Source organism: Lepidochelys kempii, chromosome 11 (genome assembly GCF_965140285.1).
Source record: "Lepidochelys kempii isolate rLepKem1 chromosome 11, rLepKem1.hap1, whole genome shotgun sequence".
Lineage (NCBI taxonomy): Eukaryota > Metazoa > Chordata > Testudines > Cheloniidae > Lepidochelys > Lepidochelys kempii.
Genome location: NC_136390.1, coordinates 32766379 through 32781571, shown reverse-complemented (window position 1 = coordinate 32781571; position 15193 = coordinate 32766379). Strand labels below are relative to the sequence as shown.

The 15193-nt window shown below is 45.9% G+C and overlaps 1 protein-coding gene across 6 annotated transcripts in view; it reads left to right on the top strand.

Annotated features, from left to right (window-relative positions):
* BAZ2B (bromodomain adjacent to zinc finger domain 2B) overlaps nt 1-15193 on the top strand; it is a 353162-nt gene that overhangs the window by 128916 nt on the left and 209053 nt on the right. For 5 of the 6 annotated variants that reach the window (XM_073305587.2, XM_073305577.2, XM_078847946.1 and 2 more), the window contains exon 6: nt 4389-4431. The exons of the other annotated variant lie outside the window; for it this stretch is intronic. The gene's annotated coding sequence lies outside the window, so the exon portion shown is untranslated. The remainder of the gene's footprint in view (nt 1-4388; nt 4432-15193) is intronic. 6 annotated transcript variants of the gene reach the window in all.

Here is a 15193-nt window from a genome sequence, read left to right as displayed (position 1 = left end):
AGGGGTTGGAGCAAATGCGGTTGTATCGCAGAGCTTGGCTGTAGACGATGGATCGTGTGGTGTGGTCAGGGTGAAAGCTGGAGGCATGCAGGTAGGAATAGCGGTCAGTAGGTTTCCGGTATAGGGTGGTGTTTATGTGACCATTGTTTATTAGCACTGTAGTGTCCAGGAAGTGGATCTCTTGTGTGGACTGGACCAGGCTGAGGTTGGTGGTGGGATGGAAATTGTTGAAATCATGGTGGAATTCCTCAACGGCTTCTTTTCCATGGGTCCAGATGATGAAGATGTCATCAATATAGTGCAAGTAGAGTAGGGGCTTTAGGGGACGAGAGCTGAGGAAGCGTTGTTCTAAATCAGCCATAAAAATGTTGGCATACTGTGGGGCCATGCGGGTACCCATAGCAGTGCCGCTGATCTGAAGGTATACATTGTCCCCAAATGTGAAGTAGTTATGGGTAAGGACAAAGTCACAAAGTTCAGCCACCAGGTTAGCCGTGACATTATCGGGGATAGTGTTCTTGACGGCTTGTAGTCCATCTTTGTGTGGAATGTTGGTGTAGAGGGCTTCTACATCCATAGTGGCCAGGATGGTGTTATCAGGAAGATCACCGATGGATTGTAGTTTCCTCAGGAAGTCAGTGGTGTCTCGAAGGTAGCTGGGAGTGCTGTAGCGTAGGGCCTGAGGAGGGAGTCTACATAGCCAGACAATCCTGCTGTCAGGGTGCCAATGCCTGAGATGATGGGGCGCCCAGGATTTCCAGGTTTATGGATCTTGGGTAGTAGATAGAATATCCCAGGTCGGGGTTCCAGGGGTGTGTCTGTGCGGATTTGATCTTGTGCTTTTTCAGGAAGTTTCTTGAGCAAATGCTGTAGTTGCTTTTGGTAACTCTCAGTGGGATCAGAGGGTAATGGCTTGTAGAAACTCGTGTTGGAGAGCTGCCGAGCAGCCTCTTGTTCATATTCCGACCTATTCATGACGACAACAGCACCTCCTTTGTCAGCCTTTTTGATTATGATGTCAGAGTTGTTTCTGAGGCTGTGGATGGCATGAACTTCTACTCCACTTCTTTGCTGGAATGTTAGCAGTGTCTCTAGAGTCTACAACAAAATCTGTACTCAGTTGTGTGTGCGTGGCTTCAGTCGAAGAATTTGGCTCTAAGAATAAGATTCAGTTATGCAAACCAGTATGTTATAAACAGGCTGTAGAGCCGGGTGATCGGGGTGGGGCATGAAACTATTGTCTGCCTTTATTTGCAATCTTGAATAGAAGAAAATATTAATCTCTGCAGCAGATTTTCTGAGTGCCTGCTCCAGCTCACTTTGTCCTATGCATCCAGCAGGGCTGTATGGACTTAACAGAGCTACCCCTGCAGCTACTCCTCCCAACCACCAGGGGTTGTTGTGGTCTTGGTACTGATAGCAGGGAGTCTCTCTTCTCTGTTACAGGTTCTGCTCCCCATCCCAGCACCCAGGGCAGGAGAAAGCGTGCAGAAGGAGGCTGCAGGTGCTGAGTTGGCATGGAGCTGAAGGGGGCAGGGTCTCCAGGGAGATCAGGCTGAGGCAGACAAGAGCTCCCCTGGCCTCCTGTCCCTCCATTTTGTCCTGCCCCCAGCCTTTGTCTCCTTAAGCCGTTGGTTCCCTTTGCAGTCCCTGTTGCCCTGGGGGATTTGTTAGGTTACTCCGCACTTCAGTTTGGGTCTTTAGACCTGGATAATCTCTGTGCATGGAAACTGATTCCCACTCTCTGCAGCGTGTCAGGGTGAGGCTAGTGCAATGCAGCGCACTCTAGTGCTTTGTCAATAGTAGATATATATGGGTGTTGTGTCTAGCACATGGCAAGATGAGATTGCTCTTGTTTGCTTCAGTCAGTGGGGCAGCATGGCTATTCTCATCTTGCCACCCCCTATATCTGTCTAGCTTCAAATGTTTGGCCTGAGATCCAGACTTCTGTGGGTTATCTTAGGCCCTCAAGACTGCTACCAAATTACAGTCTGCCCCACCTTATGTTTAGCAATGACATGCTGGTTACCTTTTTCCAGACTTGAAGAAGAGCTCCGTGAAGCTTGAAAATTGTCTCTTCCACCAACAGAAGTTAGTCCAATAGAATATATTACATCACCCACCTTGTCTCTATCAAATTCAGAAGACGTTTAACTATGCCACAGGAATAGATACTATGGGCATAAGTGCCAAGACTGAAGATACAGTTGAGTAGAATAGAGAATCAAAGCAGGCTACAAAGGAGAGTGTTCTTGCTCACGAAAGCTTATGCTCTAATAAATTGGTTAGTCTCTAAGGTGCCACAAGTACTCCTTTTCTTTTTGCGAATACAGACTAACACGGCTGTTACTCTGAAATCTATCCTCAGAAATTCAGCTAATGTAGAGAGAGAATTTTTCCAAATTAAAAGAAAAATATAGTTCAATTTTGTTTCCCAAACACTGGAGGAAACTCTAGGGTGCCAATCAGCTGGGAGAAAAATCTCAAGCATCCCAATTTTTCACAGTAGTCAGATAAGATACTTTCTTATCTCCTCCCTCGGTCCACCCCCTTCCCCCAGTTGTATTCTCCAATCTAGTCCATTTTTCACTGTACACTGCATTTCCACAGTTTTCTGTTTCTCTCCCTTGTTCCCAGTTCAGTCTCCTTTCTGTTACTTATGCTCAAGCAGAATAAGAAGGGGACTTGACCATCCGTTCCTCGATCTCCTTTGCAGCAGATCTGGGAATGGGAAGTTTCTGATGGTGCAAATTGTCCTCTGTGGGTAAAAATTTGGTTCTTCCCCCTGTGATGGTTCAGCACAGGTTGATGATGGTAACTCAGGAACACTGTTTCTAAATGCCTTTATACAAGGGAGCAAAACATCAGTCACTTACTCTGTAGACCTACCACTGTCCTTTGACATAGCTGACTCAGTCACATCCTGCTTTCTTGCCTGGTGGTGGTGTCAGAATAGCTCCAGATTTACCTGTTGCAATTTAAATTAAAATAAAATGAGTGTAGTAAAAATGTTTGGTGTTTCAGAGGAGCAGTCAGAGCTGCTGAAAACCAGGTATTAAATCTAGAGAATATTTGTAAAACATTTTCTCAATACCCAGACTCAGGAGGACCTTTAATTTTAACTTGCAAATGATACAGCAGCTAGGCTCAGATTGTTGCCCAGATTGGTGACAATGCGTGGTAAAAGAAAAGCTTACTCACTGTAATGGTTGCACTTTCATATGTGTGATTTTTTTTTTCCCTACATTCTTCTGACTTTACACCATTGTAAGTGGGCTAGCTTCACACTGCTGTTGATGTGTTGCAGAAGAATTTCTGCAGGGGAAACCTGGGTCCAATTATAACATTTCTTTGTAATGATCAAGAGCTATGGTATGACATCTAAATAAAATTATAGGAGTGCCTTTTTAACCAGACTGAACTGCATGACACCTATATAATGTAATTATGTACATTTTATGAATTAAAATTACCCATGGATGTCTTTTGAAAGACATTCTCTTATCTTTCTGTGGTCAGTATTAAATTTAAAATGTTTTTTGCAGTGTTAAAAGGATGCTGTTAGGTTAAATTTGGCCCCACATTTAGATTTTGTAAATGTAAAAATTAATAAAACCTGAAACCAATAAAATTGTTTCCATTGAATAAAAAGGTAAGTGGAAAGTTGTGCTTCTTTAAGGAGTATCTCCCTGTAATGTTTGCAACCCAGTTGTTGTATCAGTTGTGCCAGCCCATGAGAACTCGAAAGTGAAATTGACTAGAATTTGAACATTAGCTAAAGAAAACCTGATCTAGTCTATTTTCATTATCCACATTGTAAAAATGCAGAAAGTAAACCTCATGAGTAGTAAAAACTCAGTTATGTTTTAATTTTTTTTCAGTTTTATCATTTTAGGTCCTGATCCTGCAATGAGATCCATGTGGATGGACACTTGTGCCCATAGGAGAGCTGCACTAACTTCTCATTGTAGGAGCAGAACCCTAAGATGTTTGTACCAAAGATAACGATGTTTTAAAATATGGGGTGAAATCCTGGCCCAGTGACTTAAGTGGGGCCAGAATTTCACCCATGATTGTTAACAGAAGTCTTCCCTTTAATAATGGAGACTACATCAAAAATAAAATTATTGTTCTATGTGCTTTAGAATTCAGCACAGGTGAACCTTAGGTGTGTTTATGTAATTGACTGCAAACTAAACAAATTTAAACTGCAGTTGTGTAACATTTTTGTTTAAATGACTGTTGTGGCATATCAGGTTCTTTGAGATATTCTCTGTATTTTCAGTTCATTGTAAGTATTCCTTAAGATTGTTTTTGAGCATTTTAAAATATTTTGTAAAATTATTTGATATGAGAGGATGATTCATTAACTATATTTTCTGTTGCAGTTTGTTAATCAGTGATGTCCCAGAACTGACCACGTTCATCACAGTAAGTGTGCAACTGCAATTATCTTTCTTACAATGTTCTGAGAAGCATGAATCATATAGGGAACTGGGATAATATTGTTTACAGTTTGTCTTCTTTAGAGCTGATGGTTGTATAATCATCTGAACATAGGGCTAAATTCTGCTTATAGACCCTGCATCAGCAAGGTACTTAATCATATCAATAGGGCTAAAAGTCTAAAGGGTTTAAAGGTAGGCATGTCCTTATTTACTTTGCTGAACAGGGTCCTTAATGTTGAGTAACTCCATTACACTGAAACTGAAAGAATTTGGCTCAGATAATTTTCCATTATCATTCAGACATACAATAAAATCTGAACCGCACAGTAGAACTCACTTCAACTATTCCTCGCACCTCTTACTTTGCATACAAAAATTATGGCCTCCTGTGATTTCCCACAAAGCTGTACACTGAGAGCTATTTTCAGGTTTTGTATTATTATGGTTCACTTGCTGTATTTGCTGTTCACAGAATTCATTAAATCACATTGGGTCTCATAGTCAGTAGTACAAATTAGCAATATTTTTTTTTATTATTTAATTCAAAAGACTAGCTCTGTGTGTGTGTGTTTGTTTTTGCTAAAGGCTTCTTGTTTATTGAGATAGAGGATGTGGTGTTCTACCAGCCTAAAACGCAAGGGTCCAGTCTTGCTAACCATTACTTCTGTGACTTAGATCTAGATTTTTAAAGGTGCTTAAGCATTACTGTGGTCAGAATTGCAGTGCCCTAAGCCTTTGACTCCTAATTGCCCAAATTCTTTTTTGAAAATGAGACTTAGGCTCCTAAATCAGGTAGGAGTTGCAGTGTTGAGCACAGCACTGCCTAAATACCTCTAAAATCTGGGCCTTAATACTGTGATCATATTTCCCTATGCTAAATATGGAACACCTGGTAACATTACTTGTGTTCAAGTGAGTTCAACGGCAATCGATCGGAACTATGCAGTACAAACATTCAAATTAACATGAAGTTGACTGAGCCCCTGTTAAAAAGAAATGCTGTGTGGTTGGATTCTTTTTTTTACCTTCTCATCTTTAAGGCTTTAGTGTTCACACTGGGAGGGTTGACACACACACACCCTTACCCTCCTCCTCACACATGGCGAGATGTGACACACACATACTCCTGTACACCTCTCTCACACAGGAAGGGGGCGGGGGGCAGGGTGACTGACCGACCTGACTCTCTCTGCCCTCCATACCTGGCTGGGCCCCCAGGACCGACCTGCCTCTCCTGGTCCATGTCTTCCTGAGGCAAAACATGGGGAGGGGCATGCAAGGTCACATGCCCCAATCCCCAGATTTCTGCCAGGATTCACACCAGAATATGGCCAGCAGCAGCCTTTTAGCACTTTGCGGGAGGGAAGGAGCTGCGTGGGGGGGCATGAAGAGGTTAAGCCCTAAGGATTCATTATGCACCAGGGCCCAGGGAACCTGACTGCAGGGGCTTCAGTGACCCAGTCAGAGGTGGCTCAGCAGGACAGATGATGAGATTACTGGTTCTGTGGATGAAGGGAAAGCAGTGGATGTATTGTTTCTTGACTTTAGCAAAGCTTTTGACACGGTCTCCCATAGTATTCTTGTCAGCAAGTTAAGGAAGTATGGGCTGGATGAATGCACCATAAGGTGGGTAGAAAGCTGGCTAAATTGTCGGGCTCAACGGGTAGTGATCAATGGCTCCATGTCTAGTTGGCAGCCGGTATCAAGTGGAGTGCCCCAGGGGTCGGTCCTGGGGCCGGTTTTATTCAATATCTTCATAAATGATCTGGAGGATGGTGTGGATTGCACTCTCAGCAAATTTGCGGATGATACTAAACTGGGAGGAGTGGTAGATACGCTGGAGGGGAGGGATAGGATACAGAAGGACCTAGACCAATTGGAAGATTGGGCCAAAAGGAATCTGATGAGGTTCAATAAGGATAAGTGCAGGGTCCTGCACTTAGGACGGAAGAACCCAATGCACAGCTACAGACTAGGGACCGAATGGCTAGGCAGCAGTTCTGCAGAAAAGGACCTAGGGGTGACAGTGGATGAGAAGCTGGATATGAGTCAGCAGTGTGCCCTTGTTGCCAAGAAGGCCAATGGCATTTTGGGATGTATAAGTAGGGGCATAGCGAGCAGATCGAGGGACGTGATCGTTCCCCTCTATTCGACATTGGTGAGGCCTCATCTGGAGTACTGTGTCCAGTTTTGGGCCCCACACTTCAAGAAGGATGTGGATAAATTGGAGAGAGTCCAGCGAAGGGCAACAAAAATGATTAGGGGACTGGAACACATGAGTTATGAGGAGAGGCTGAGGGAGCTGGGATTGTTTAGCCTGCAGAAGAGAAGAATGAGGGGGGATTTGATAGCTGCTTTCAACTACCTGAAAGGGGGTTCCAAAGAGGATGGCTCTAGACTGTTCTCAATGGTAGCAGATGACAGAACGAGGAGTAATGGTCTCAAGTTGCAGTGGGGGAGGTTTAGATTGGATATTAGGAAAAACTTTTTCACTAAGAGGGTGGTGAAACACTGGAATGCGTTACCTAGGGAGGTGGTAGAATCTCCTTCCTTAGAGGTTTTTAAGGTCAGGCTTGACAAAGCCCTGGCTGGGATGATTTAACTGGGAATTGGTCCTGCTTTGAGCAGGGGGTTGGACTAGATGACCTTCTGGGGTCCCTTCCAACCCTGATATTCTATGATTCTATGATTCTATGACAGGGTGCCTAGGGGATGGAGCAGCTCCAGGCTCCCTGAGGGCGGACCCTGGGGGGGAGAGGGGGTGAAGAGGCTGCTGTGGAGCCTGCAAGTTCACAGTGTGAACAGACTGGCAATAGCTCCCCTCCCGCCTGCCACTCCAGCACTTAGCTGAGGGGTGAAGAGGCTTCCCCGTGCCAGCACTGAGCCGGGCTTTGGCACATGCAGTGCTCAGCTCCTCCTGGCCAGCACTCCAGGCCAGAGAGTCTTGGGCTTTCGCAGGGTGCCAGCCCAGCCAGAGGCAGTACGGGAAGGAAGGAGCCTGGTGGCCAGGCTGTTAGTGAGCTGAGCACTCCGACTCGGGGCTGGTTCTCCCCATAGCACTGGAAATGGGACGCGCCCCGCCCGGGGGAGTATGGTGGAGCAGTGGAGTTTGCGGAATGGGGGTGGGAAAAGCACGGAGAGGACAGTTGGAGGGGAAACATGTAAAGTGCCAAGTGGTGGGCAGCAGAGGTGACACGTAACCGGCTGCCGCCTGGCACCTGCCTGCACTCACCAACCACCACAGCTTGCAGCGCACAGCCAGCACTGGCTGGAAATGGGATGGGAGGGTGGGGCCCTGCTGGCCAAGAGTCAGCATGCAGTGGGGGCTGTGCTGATGGACCAGCAAGGGGAGCAGCCTGCCCCGCAAGCTGTATCATCACCCTGCCACCAGCCCTGCACCCCCACCTCCATGTCAGCCACTGGAACCCGCTCGCCACTCACCAGTGATGGGCTGGTGGCTCACAAGCAGGGATCCGGCCAGCAGCAGGACCTGCCAGTACTGTACAGACAGAAAATACTGGACAATTTGCCCGTTTTTAAGAAAAAGTCAGGACACCTACAAGAGGGCTTAAATACAGGACTGTCCCTTCAAAAACGGGACATCAGGTCACCCTAGGCCTTAGTAGTCCTCACTAATACAAGTAATTTCATTGACTTCAGTGGAAATACTCACCTTCATAAGAACTACTCATGTTGTTATCTTGGAGGATGAGGTGGTAACTTTTACACATTTTTAAAAATAGAGACTAAAACATTGTTAGCCTGTACTAGCAACGTCCCAGTGAATGGTGGCCTTACCATACATAAGTCTGAATTATAATGTACATTTATATTGTATTACAGTATTTTATTATTTTTTCAATTGTTTTATGGTGGTTTTGATGTGTTATTCAGTACAGACAGAGGCTATTTCAAATATAGTAAGACATCCAAGTCATATTTTAGCTGCTAAATCAATTTTAATAACTTTGAATAATGAACACTGATAGAACAATGGTGTGATTACACAGGTTGTGATATTTTGTAGCTTACTGGTCATATGTTTTCCCGTATTAATATAGTAAGTTTATTGGAATATTCCTAATAGGAAGTCAAGTATTTTGCACTCAGTTGAGCTCCGTCTATTTTAAGGATACCCTGAGCATACTTTTTAAAACTGCTTACATCTTACTTTAATCATTTACTACTAGACTAAATAATTATTGTGTATTGAAATAGAATGGGAGAATAAGCAAAGTCAGTTTGTCTATAGATAGTTTCAAACAGTTTTTTATCTTCACTTCCTACCTGTCAGGAGTGCAGAATTACTTTCAGACAGAGATTTGAAATGACTTTATAATTTAATTTTAGTACCCTTCAGATTAGCCATCAGTTCATTTTCTGTCTCCAGTACGTGAAGATAAAGACAGACATTTATTCTGTACAGAAATATTTTAACTCGGTGTGTGTCAAACGATATTATGTTGACTAACAAGAACCTCTCTTAGTGCCCAGACTGAATATTTTACGACATAGAGCAATCTTGTGTTTCACTGGTGACCTTCATGCCTACGTCCCAGAGGTGCTCTACAATCAGTGATGTTAAAATTAGCACTGGTAAGACAAAAAAAAATTGCTAAAACAATCATTTTAAGAATGCTGACTAATAGAAATATTTTTAATGTTAGATTTTAAAGTCACAGTAGTTGAGAGCATTTTCTTTATTATTAAACTGGTAATGTGTTCCAAAGCAGAAAATGAAACTCTGAAAGGCTATACATGTGTCTTCAAACCATATTTAGGAATGGTAAGACCACCAGTAGGGAGGGAGATAAGATAACCTACTATATGTAAGTAAGTGGGAAGCAGCAATCTGAAACAATTGCAAAACATATAAAACTGGGCATGTCAGCAAGCATGGTTGCAATAATAAATTCAGACATAAGGAAGGAGGAAGATTGGGTCTAGTTTCCAGTAAGAAAATATAGTTTTACGGCAGGCAGCAGACATTACAAAACTTACTAGAATACAGGAGGGCAATGCCCCTGCTACTTAAAGGTTTAATGGTTTTGACAAAAGAACTCCTTTCTTGAACAGGCTTTCAATTAAAGCTTACAACTTTTTCCCTAGGAAATGTTTGGAACTGCTAGTAACTCGAGATGAAGAATCTCAAGTGAAAGACCATAACTTCTCCCCCTCTCTTTTCCTATGCTCCCTTTCCTCAGGTAGAGGGAACTTCAGTTATGGACCCTCACAAAATTGCCTGTCTTTCAGCTGCTCAGAGTTGCTGTGCCTGCTGATTTGTGGGGCCTATAAATGTCAGAGCTAAGCTCAGCTTTCATTTGAAGAAAAAGGGTTTCTAGCCTTTTTCCTTACAAAGATAGTCTTGAAAATAATAAAACCATGACTAGGGGTTGAAAATTTGTCTCTGACTTCCATGACTCAAGAGTTACTTGTGATCCTGTGCTTCTCCATCTTGGGAGTCGCTTACCCCTAGACCAGTTTGTGGCTATGAGGAGCAGTGTCACCCAAGCTTTCTGCTCATGCTTTGCAGCAGATTGTCTGCTGCTGAGCTGTTGCTCTGTTGAGCAGACACTTCGACCGCTTGCCACAAGAAGATGCTACTCAGTAGCATGACACTCAAATGGTTAAGATTACAGACATAAATCTCTCTCCTATTAAGTATACACTTGGATGAGAACAGAAAAGTGTTTTTAAGTGCTTGCACATGTCCATTCCACTGTAGGTGTGTGTGCTTGTCATGAGCACAGCCACCAGAAAATTTTCCCCCAGTGGTATCCATTGGGTCGGCTCTGGAGTCGTGTGCTCACAACACTGGTATAAAGGGTCCTGCCGACCCACAGCCCTCTCAGTTCCTTCTTCCTGCCCATGACAGTTGCTGGAACTACTTCGTCCTTACAATCTGGAAGTATATTCTCAGTGAACTTTTTATTATCTATAGTTACCTCTTGTTCATAGTAGTTAAGTTTTTGTTAATAGATAGGTTACCGGAACTCGGCTTAGCGGAGTTAGGCTCTGCCTTGTTCTGGGGCATGCCTTGGTTTCCAGGCTTTAAGTGCCTTCGTCTTCAGTGCCTTGTGCCACAAGCCTATGGCTGTGAGCAACCCCCATTCCAGCTGCCTTAAGTGCCTGGGGAGAAACTCACATGTGGGAGCACTGTAAGATCTGTAAGGACACCAGACTGAAATATATTCTCATGGAGGGAGCACTAAGATGTCCCTTGGAACTGGGTCACTTGGACTTGACACAGAGCACTTCAGCCTCAGTAAGGACTGCTCTGGCTGCTGTTTGAGACCTTTTGGTGCCATTCCTCAGTACCGGTGATGAAGAGAGATGCTCACTCCACCTTTCAAGAGCCTTGGCACTGGAGAGGGTGGACGATGCTGAAGAAAAACTCTCCAGTGAGAGAACCTCTGCATCGTTCACCGTCCCTGGTGCCGAGAAAGAAACAGAAGAAGACTGATGGAGGACGATCCCCAACCCTGACATTGATGGGGCATGGAGAGACCAGTAGAGTGCAACTAGGGTCGGGCCACTCCGTAGCTCCAACCACCTGTGTGGCATTTTGCTGACTCTAGCCCCAAAGCGGGTACCACTGAGTCCAGCACGGATGGACTTGCTAACACAGGAGAACCACCAGAGTTCCAGTGCCTTGGTGGCACTGTCTATGCTTCAGGCATTCACTGCAGCGAGAGACTTACTCTCACTGCTGGTACTGGCATCTCCAGCTATGTAGGAGCAGACACTAGTGGCACCAACACGAAGGACCTCTGCAGCACCTAGGCCCCAGGAGCCTTCCAAAGGGAAACCAGTCATGATGGCTGAACTCCGATTGCCTTCCTCTCTGCGCTAGTTGCTGACACTGGTCAGCACTGCTCCTCCCAGGTCTCCAGGAATGGAGTCTTTGGAGTCGGACTCGGAGTCAGAATCATATGCTTCTTGCAGGAACCAGCACAGTCAACCCAGTGGGCACTATCCTGCCATGGACCTGGGCCAACGCAATTCACCCATGGTGTGGCCCCCGGGGCAATGGCCAATCCCAGAACAGTGGCCCTTCTGGAACTCCTGGGCTTTCCCATCAATGCAGGGTCCCCAGTCCAGACGATGATACTCTGTGGCATCAGAGTCCAGAGCTGTACCACAGCTTCACTCAGAGCCAGATCCAAGGTCTGGTACCGAGGCAGGCACAGAATACCAAGAACCAGCACCTCAGGACCTATCCGGTGCTGAGGGTGAAGAACAGTGCTCCCTACCGGTGCAGGCTTCCTTATTCTCTTCTCCTGATGAGGCAGTGACAGGAACAGATATAGTGCCCTCTCAGAATGACTATAGGACTCATCAGCAGCTCCTTAAGAGAGTGGCCCAAAACCTGGGTATTCAGGTAGAGGAGGTCAGGGAGTCCTTCCATGCGTTGGTGGACATTCTAACGTCACTGGAGCCATCAAGTGTGGTGTTGTCCCTTAGGAGGCCTTTATGGACCCTATTAAGGCATTGTGGCAGACTGCAGCATCCCTTCAGCTGATGGCAAAGAAGACTGAAAAGGAATACTTTGGCCGGGCTAAGGGTTATGAATTCTTATATATACACACCCCACCAGGTTGTCTGGTTGTGTCAGAAGCTGATGAACAGGAGTGACGGGGCTACAAGGGCCAACTCCTAAGATCAAGGATGCCAAAAAATTAGACCATTTTGGCAGATAGGTCTATTCAACAGGGGGCCTTCAGCTCAGGATCATGAACCAGCAAGCGCTCTCCAGCAGATACATTTCAGCATGGAGTCCCAGGAATTAAAATTGTAAGGAGTTGTTACTCCAGGAGTCCAGATGAGAGTTTGCATCTGTTTTTTAAAAAGGTAAGTCTGTGGCGAAGGCTTCCCTTCAAGCAGCCTTGGATACGGCTGACTCTACAGCCTGATCGATGGCATCAGTGGTGGTGATGCCAGAAGCTCATGGCTTCCATCCTTGGGCCTGACGCATGAGGTCCAACTAGGGTGACCAGATGATACGGACAAAATATCGGGACACATGGGGGAAGCAAAAAAAAAAAAAAAAAAAAAGCAGCTGGAGCGGAGTTGCTGAAGCAAAAAAACCAAAACAACCACCCTCCCCCCCAAACCGGAGTGGCCAAAGCCGCAATATCGGGACAAATGGTGTCCTGACCGTGCATCGGTCAGGATGCAGGACGAACTAAAAATCGGGACAGTCCTGATTTTATCGGGATGTCTAAGTCCAACAGACTTTGCAGGACCTTCCTTTTGAGGGCATGCTGCTCTTTTCTGAGCAGATGGACTATAAGCTGCACAGCCTGAAGGACTCCAGGGCTACTGGAAGTCCTTAGGACTTTATACATAGGCGCCCATGAGAAAACATTATAAGCCTCAACTGGCCTCTTGATTCTTCCCACCACCTGCCCAGCAGGACTCTCACAGGGAGTGGAGCTGGGGCTTTAGGAGAAGACCTCTGCCCCAGTCCTTGTCTGCATCGATGCCTGCTCCCCCCAGGCATTCTGGTGAGTCCAAGCAGGCCTTTTGATGGGACACTCGGGAGCGATATACCAAGACAGAACTTAGATCCAACCTCCCCAGTATTTGTGGACCATTTATCCCATTTCTATCAGATGTGGGTCCGTATTACAATAGACTGCTGGGTGCTAAGCATGATAGCAGTGGGATATACCCTTTAATTCAGTTCTTCCCACCTCCCTCCTCGTTTCTCTTCAGGGATCCTTCTCATGAGCAACTTCTGGCCCAAGAAGTGCAGTTGCTCCTAAGGGTGGGAGCTGTGGAAGAGGTTCCACCAGAGTTCAGGGGCCGAGGGTTCTGCTCCTGATATTTCCTAATCCTGAAAGCCAGTGGCAGTCTCAGACTGATTCTGGACCTGCGGAAGCTTAATGGATACATAAAGAAGCTGAAGTTCTGCCTGGTCTCCTTGGCTTCCATCATCCCCCCTCCCTGGATCCAGGGGACTGGTATGCTGCCCTCGATTTGAAGGATGCATACATCCATATCTCGATTTTTTTTTTTTAAGGACACAGAAGGTTCTCAGATTCATTGTGATCCACATGCACTATCAGTTTGCAGTTCTCCCTTTCAGCCTCTCTGCGGCCCCCTAGTGTTCATAAAGTGCATGACAATCGTTGCAGCCTTCCTGAGGAGACAACGGGTTCAGGTCCATCCTTACCTTGACAACTGGCTGGTCAGAGGTTGGACCGAGGTCCAGCTGAAGTCTGATATAAAGTTAAACCAGTCAAAATTCCAGGACTTAGACTTCTGCGTATTTATCAGCAGACCTACCTTCTCACCAGTTCAAAGGATAGAGTTTATCAGGGTGATCTTCAACTCTGTCCAGGCCAGAGCCTTGCTCCCCAAAGCATGGTTACAAGTAATAGTGGTGCTTATAGAGAGCCTCAGAGATCACCCCATCACGACAGCAAGGAACTACTTGAAGCTCCTGGGCCACATGGCCTCATGCACCTGGTGCAGCATGTGAGATGTCGACTCAGATCTCTTCAGGTGTGGCTGGCATCCGTATACTCACCAAACCAACATCATTTGGACATAGTCATCACAGGTCCACCATTGGTGATTGTCTCCCTCAATGGTGGTTAGACTCATTGGTGGTGTGCATGGGAGTCCTAGTCTCAGGATTCCAAACATCATTATGTCTCCTTATGGACACTTCAGCGATAGGCTGGGGTGCTCACTTGGGTTCCCTCAGAAGCCAGGGTCTCTGGTCTCCGGAAGAGCTCTTGCCGCACATCAACATCAAGGGCCTCATGGCGTGGACAAGAACATGTCTGTTGTCACAGACAACATGACAGCAGTGTTTTATATCAACAGGCCAGGAGGGGTGCTCTCCTCTCACCTGTGAGAGGAAGCACTTTGCTTATGGGAGTTCTGCAAAGCTCACTCAGTCCACCTTGGGGCCCGTTATCTGCAGGGATCGCAGAATGAGCTAGCGGATCACCTCAGAAGATCCTTCTCCAATTAACCTCAAGTGGTCCATTCATCTAGATGTCTTGAACACCATTTTCCAGAGGTGGGGATCTCCACAGATCTGTTCATGATGAAGCACAACAAGAACTGTCTTGAATTCTGCTCACTCCTGGGTCACAGCCCCAGATCTCTCGCAAAAGCCTTCTTCCTCCCTTGAGTAGGTCATATCTTCTACGCATTTCCTCTCATTCCTCTGATACACAAGGTCTTGCAGAGTGCAAGTCATCCTGATAGCCCCTGCCTGGCCCCGCCATCACTGGTTCGCCACTTTCCTTGACCTCTCGGACGCCAATCCTTCTACCTTTTGTATCCATACCTGATCTCTCAGGGCGATGGCTGCCTGCATCACCCAAACCTTGAATCCCTTCATCTGACAGTCTGGAAGCTAGCATGCTTAGAGCAGGTCCACAAGGAAGCCATCCACCAGAGCTACGTAACTGGCAAAGTGGAAGAAGTTCTTGATCTCGTTTACTCAGAAGGGTGTCTCGCCTATGCAGTCATCAATACCATTCATTTCTGGACTACTTATTACACCTGAAGCAACAAGGTCTAACCCTGTCATCTGTTAGGGTCCATCTGGCCTCAACTTCAGCTTTTCACCCATGGGTGAAGCAAACAGCATCTGTAATCAGTTTCTTAAGGGCCTTGAGAGATTATACCTCCAGGTATGTCAACCAGTCTCTCATTGGAACCTCAACTGGTATTATCAAAACTGACAGGACCCCTATTTGAGCTGCTGGCAATGTACTCTC